Source organism: Hyla sarda, chromosome 5, assembly GCF_029499605.1.
Source record: "Hyla sarda isolate aHylSar1 chromosome 5, aHylSar1.hap1, whole genome shotgun sequence".
Taxonomy (NCBI): Eukaryota; Metazoa; Chordata; class Amphibia; order Anura; family Hylidae; genus Hyla; species Hyla sarda.
This window is the reverse complement of record NC_079193.1, coordinates 3,650,628-3,656,627: the sequence shown is the minus strand read 5'-3', so window position 1 is coordinate 3,656,627 and position 6,000 is coordinate 3,650,628. Positions and strand designations below refer to the sequence as shown.

General features: G+C 43.1%; 1 protein-coding gene across 1 annotated transcript in view; it reads left to right on the top strand.

Moving 5' to 3' along the window:
- The window catches only part of PTH1R (parathyroid hormone 1 receptor), a 294,531-nt gene that overhangs the window by 231,244 nt on the left and 57,287 nt on the right, over positions 1-6,000 (top strand). The window lies entirely within an intron of this gene.

Below are 6,000 nucleotides of genomic sequence, written 5' to 3'. Positions count from 1 at the left end.
ATGTGCCGCAGTGTGTGACACCGTAGAGATGGCCATATTGTCACCAGTGGGGATACGTTATGGGAAGGTGGGAGACACAAGAGGTTCATGGGGGGCACTTAGTGGTGTCATTTATGATCAGGAACTGGTTCATACTGGTTCATGCTGGCTCATACTGGTTAATATTGGTTTATGCTGGCTCATACTAGTTAATATTGGTTTATGCTGGCTCATACTGGTTAATATTGGTTTATGCTGGCTCATACTGGTTAATATTGGTTTATGCTGGCTCATACTGGTTAATACTGGTTCATGCTGGGTCATACCAGTTAATATTGGTTCATGCTGGGTCATACTGGTTAATACTGGTTCATGCTGGGTCATACTGGTTAATACTGGTTCATGCTGGCTCATACTGGTTAATATTGGTTTATGCTGGCTCATACTGGTTAATACTGGTTCATGCTGGCTCATACTGGTTAATATTGGTTTATGCTGGCTCATACTGGTTTATTACTGGTTCATACTGGTTAATATTGGTTTATGCTGGCTCATACTGGTTAATATTGGTTTATGCTGGCTCATACTGGTTTATTACTGGTTCATACTGGTTAATACTGGTTCATGCTGGCTCATACCAGTTAATGTTGGTTCATGCTGGCTCACCCTGGTTAATACTGGTTCATGCTGGCTCATACTGGTTAATACTGGTTCATGCTGGTTAATATTGATTTATGCTGGCTTATACTGGTAAATATTGGTTTATGCTGGCTCACCCTGGTTAATACTGGTTCATGCTGGCTCATACTGGTTAATACTGGTTCATGCTGGCTCATACTGGTTAATATTGGTTTATGCTGGCTCATACTGGTTAATATTGGTTTATGCTGGCTCATACTGGTTAATATTGGTTCATGCTAGCTCACCCTGGTTAATATTGGTTCATGCTGGCTCATACTGGTTAATATTGGTTTATGCTGGCTCATACTGGTTAATATTGGTTTATGCTGGCTCATACTGGTTAATATTGGTTTATGCTGTCTCATACTGGTTAATATTGGTTTATGCTGTCTCATACTGGTTAATACTGGTTCATGCTGGCTCATACTGGTTAATATTGGTTTATGCTGGCTCATACTGGTTAATATTGGTTTATGCTGGCTCATACTGGTTAATATTGGTTTATGCTGGCTCATACTGGTTAATATTGGTTTTTTCTGTCTCATACTGGTTCATACTGGTTCATGCTGGCTCATACTGGTTAATATTGGTTTATGCTGGCTCATACTGGTTAATATTGGTTTATGCTGGCTCATACTGGTTCATGCTGGCTCATACTGGTTAATATTGGTTTATGCTGGCTCATACTAGTTAATATTGGTTTATGCTGGCTCATACTGGTTAATATTGGTTTATGCTGGCTCATACTGGTTAATATTGGTTTATGCTGGCTCATACTGGTTAATACTGGTTCATGCTGGGTCATACCAGTTAATATTGGTTCATGCTGGGTCATACTGGTTAATATTGGTTTATGCTGTCTCATACTGGTTAATACTGGTTCATGCTGGCTCATACTGGTTAATATTGGTTTATGCTGGCTCATACTGGTTAATATTGGTTTATGCTGGCTCATACTGGTTAATATTGGTTTATGCTGGCTCATACTGGTTAATATTGGTTTTTGCTGTCTCATACTGGTTCATACTGGTTCATGCTGGCTCATACTGGTTAATATTGGTTTATGCTGGCTCATACTGGTTAATATTGGTTTTTGCTGTCTCATACTGGTTCATACTGGTTCATGCTGGCTCATACTGGTTAATATTGGTTTATGCTGGCTCATACTGGTTAATATTGGTTTATGCTGGCTCATACTGGTTCATGCTGGCTCATACTGGTTAATATTGGTTTATGCTGGCTCATACTGGTTAATATTGGTTTATGCTGGCTCATACTGGTTAATACTGATTCATGCTGGCTCATACTGGTTAATATTGGTTTATGCTGGCTCATACTGGTTAATATTGGTTTATGCTGGCTCATACTGGTTAATATTGGTTTATGCTGGCTCATACTGGTTAGTATTGGTTTATGCTGTCTCATACTGGTTCATACTGGTTCATGCTGGCTCATACTGGTTAATATTGGTTTATGCTGGCTCATACTGATTCATGCTGGCTCATACTGGTTAATATTGGTTTATGCTGGCTCATACTGGTTAATACTGATTCATGCTGGCTCATACTGGTTAATATTGGTTTATGCTGGCTCATACTGGTTAATATTGGTTTATGCTGGCTCATACTGGTTAATATTGGTTTATGCTGTCTCATACTGGTTCATACTGGTTCATGCTGGCTCATACTGGTTAATATTGGTTTATGCTGGCTCATACTGGTTAATATTGGTTTATGCTGGCTCATACTGGTTAATACTGGTTCATGCTGGCTCATACTGGTTAATATTGGTTTATGCTGGCTCATACTGGTTAATACTGGTTCACACTGATTTATACTGGTCCATACTGATTGATATGAGTTCACACTGGTTCATAAAGGTTCATACTGTTTCACACTGAGTTATACTGGTTCACACTGGTACGTACTAGTACATACAGGTTTATACAGGTTCATACAGGTTCATACTGATCCACAATGGTTCATACTGATTCACACAGGTTCGTTCAGGTTTATACAGGTTCACACTGGTTCATACTGGTTCATACAGGTTCATACTGACCTCTTTTTCATTTGCAAGATTTCTGGCGGATATTTATAATTGTTTTTGCAAAATGTTTTGTGTGTTGCGTAAATTTCTGGCTAAGAAACTTGAGTACCCTATTTATCTTAGTTTTTGTGCTATTATGTTTCAGTTACGACTTAATCATTTTTTGCATCTTTAAAGTTGAAGGGGGCGTGGCTTAGTGTGCGCAGATTGATTTGTTGCATTTATCATCTGCATAAAACTTTTTGTGCACAAAATTAGGCAAGTATAATCCACTCCTGGCGAAGCCTTTTGGGTATTTTCCCCCTTTGCGCATCCTTGAAAAAATTCTTGCGATTTATTATATTGCAAAAGCAATTTCTTAGATTAGACACAGAAACCCCAACCAGGAAAACCGCAGAAACGGAAAGAAATATTACACAAATGTTCATGCTAATGATAAGTCCACCTTCTGTGTTTCATTTAAGAAGTTGTGCATGCAACAAAATAAATGTTTATTAAAAGGATTCTTAAAGGGGTACTCCAAAGGATAGGGGAGAAGATGTTAGATCGCCTCGGTCCCGCCGCTGCGGCACCCCGCCATCATTACTGCGCAGAGAGAGTTCGCTCTGTGCGTAAAGACGGGCGACACAGGGGCCGGAGCAACGTGACGTCATGGCTCTGCCCCTCATGACATCACGGCCCGCCCTCTTAACCCCTTAAGGACACATGACGTACTGGAACGTCATGTGTCCACTCCCGATCTATAACGCGGGGCCACGGCGTGGCCCCGCGTCATAGCGGGTCGGGCCCGGCCTCTAACAACGGCCGGGACCCGTGGCTAATAGCGCGCGGCATTGATCGCTGTGCCGCGCGCTATTAACCCTTTAGACGCGGCGTTCAAAGTTGAACGCCGCGTCTAAAGTGAAACCGAAAGCATGCCGGCTAGCTCAGTGGGCTGTTCGGGATAGCCGCGGTGAAATCGCGGCATCCCGAACAGCTGACAGGACAGCGGGAGGGCCCCTACCTGCCTCCTCGCTGTCCGATCGCCGAATGACTGCTCAGTGCCTGAGATCCAGGCATGAGCAGTCATGCGGCAGAATCATCGATCACTGGTTTCTTATGAGAAACCAGTGATCAATGTAAAAGATCAGTGTGTGCAGTGTTATAGGTCCCTATGGGACCTATAACACTGCAAAAAAAAAGTGCAAAAAAAAAGTGAATAAACATCATTTAACCCCTTCCCTATTAAAAGTTTGAATCACCCCCCTTTTCCCATAAAAGAAAAAACACAGTGTAAATAAAAATAAAAATAAACATAAATGGTATCGCCGCGTGCGGAAATGTCCGAATTATAAAAATATATCGTTAATTAAACCGCACGGTCAATGGCGTGCGCGCAAAAAAATTCCAAAGTCCAAAATAGTGCATTTTTGGTCACTTTTTATATCATGAAAAAATGAATAAAAAGCGATCAATAAGTCCTATCAATGCAAAAATGGTACCGTTAAAAACTGCAGATCACGGCGCAAAAAATGAGCCCTCATACCGCCCCATACACGGAAAAATAAAAAAGTTATAGGGGTCAGAAGATGACAATTTTAAACGTATTAATTTTCCTGCATGTAGTTATGATTTTTTCCAGAAGTCCGACAAAATCAAACCTATATAAGTAGGGTATCATTTTAATCGTATGGACCTACAGAATACATATCAGGTGTCATTTTTACCGAAAAATGTACTACGTAGAAACGGAAGCCCCCAAAAGTTACAAAACAGCGTTTTTTTTAAAATTTTGTCGCACAATGATTTTTTTTCCCGCTTCACCATAGATTTTTGGGCAAAATGACTGACGTCATTACAAAGTAGAATTGGTGGCGCAAAAAATAAGCCATCATATGGATTTTTAGGTGTAAATTTGAAAGAGTTATGATTTTTTAAAGGCAAGGAGCAAAAAACGAAAATGCAAAAACGGAAAAACCTCCGGTCCTTAAGGGGTTAATGCAAGTCTATGGCAGGGGGCATGACGGCCGCCACGCCCCCTCCCATAGACTTGTGTTGACGGGGGCGGGCCGTGACGTATCTATGCTCCGGCCCATGTATTGCCCGTCATTACGTGCAGAGCAATCTCGCTCTGTGCTGTAATGATAGCGCGGTGCCGCAGCAGCGATGCCCGGGATCCCCAGCAGCGGGACCGCGGCGATCTGACATCTAATCCCCTATCCTTTGGATAGGGGATAAGATGTCTAGGGGCGGAGTACCCCTTTTAATGGGTAAAACAGGCGCACAACAACAACCTTCTACATTCTGCATAACCTAGGAAGTGAAATACACTCGCCCCCTCCAAGTGTAAAAGGAAGTGAGTGCAAACCGCAAAATAAATAGCGCAAAAACTATCAGAAATAATGGTTACTGCGATCCAAGAAGAAAAAAACAAACACTCAAAGCATTTTAATATGTCGAAGAGCAAAAAATAAATGGCACCTGGACTGTCAGTCCAATCCATCCCAGTCAGTGCTCATATATATGTGTGTGTATATATATATATATATATATATATATATATATATACCGTATTTTTCGCCGTATAAGACGCACTTTTTCTTCCCCAAAACTGGGAGGGGAAAAGTTGATGCGTCTTATACGGCAAATACACATTAAAACCCTGTTCTATCGGGTCGGTCCCTGCGGCAATCAACGTCGCGGTGGTGCCCTGTATTAACCCATCAGACGCGGCGATCAAAGCTGACCGTGACACTAACCCGGCTGCTCAGTCGGGCTGTTTGTGACCGCCGCGGTGAAATCATGGCGTCCCGAACAGCTTACAGGACACCGGGAGGGACCTTACCTGCCTCCTCTGTGTCTGCTCCCTGTCCCGGGATCCCCTGCATGGCCGGCGCTCTCCTTCGTCGTCATCACGTTGTCGCGCACGCCGTCCCGTCATCCAATAGGAGCGGTGTGCATAGTGACGTGATGGCGGTGAGGTAAAGCGAGGATACCGAGCAGCAGAGATGTTCCGGAGTGTCGGGGACACCCCGGGGACGCGGCGACAGCAATGGAGGGCGACATCCAGGGCAGCGGTGACGGGGGGTGACGGGTCCGAAGCGGCGGGGACACGGGAATATTACCTCCTATACCAGTGGTCTTCAACCTCGGGACCTCCAGATGTTGCAAAACTACAACTCCCAGCATGCCCGGACAGCCGTTTGCTGTCCGGGCATGCTGGGAGTTGTAGTTTTGCAACATCTGAAGGTCCGCAGGTTGAAGATCACTGTCCTATACTTTACATTGTATTTGGTTCAGAATCTTTATTTT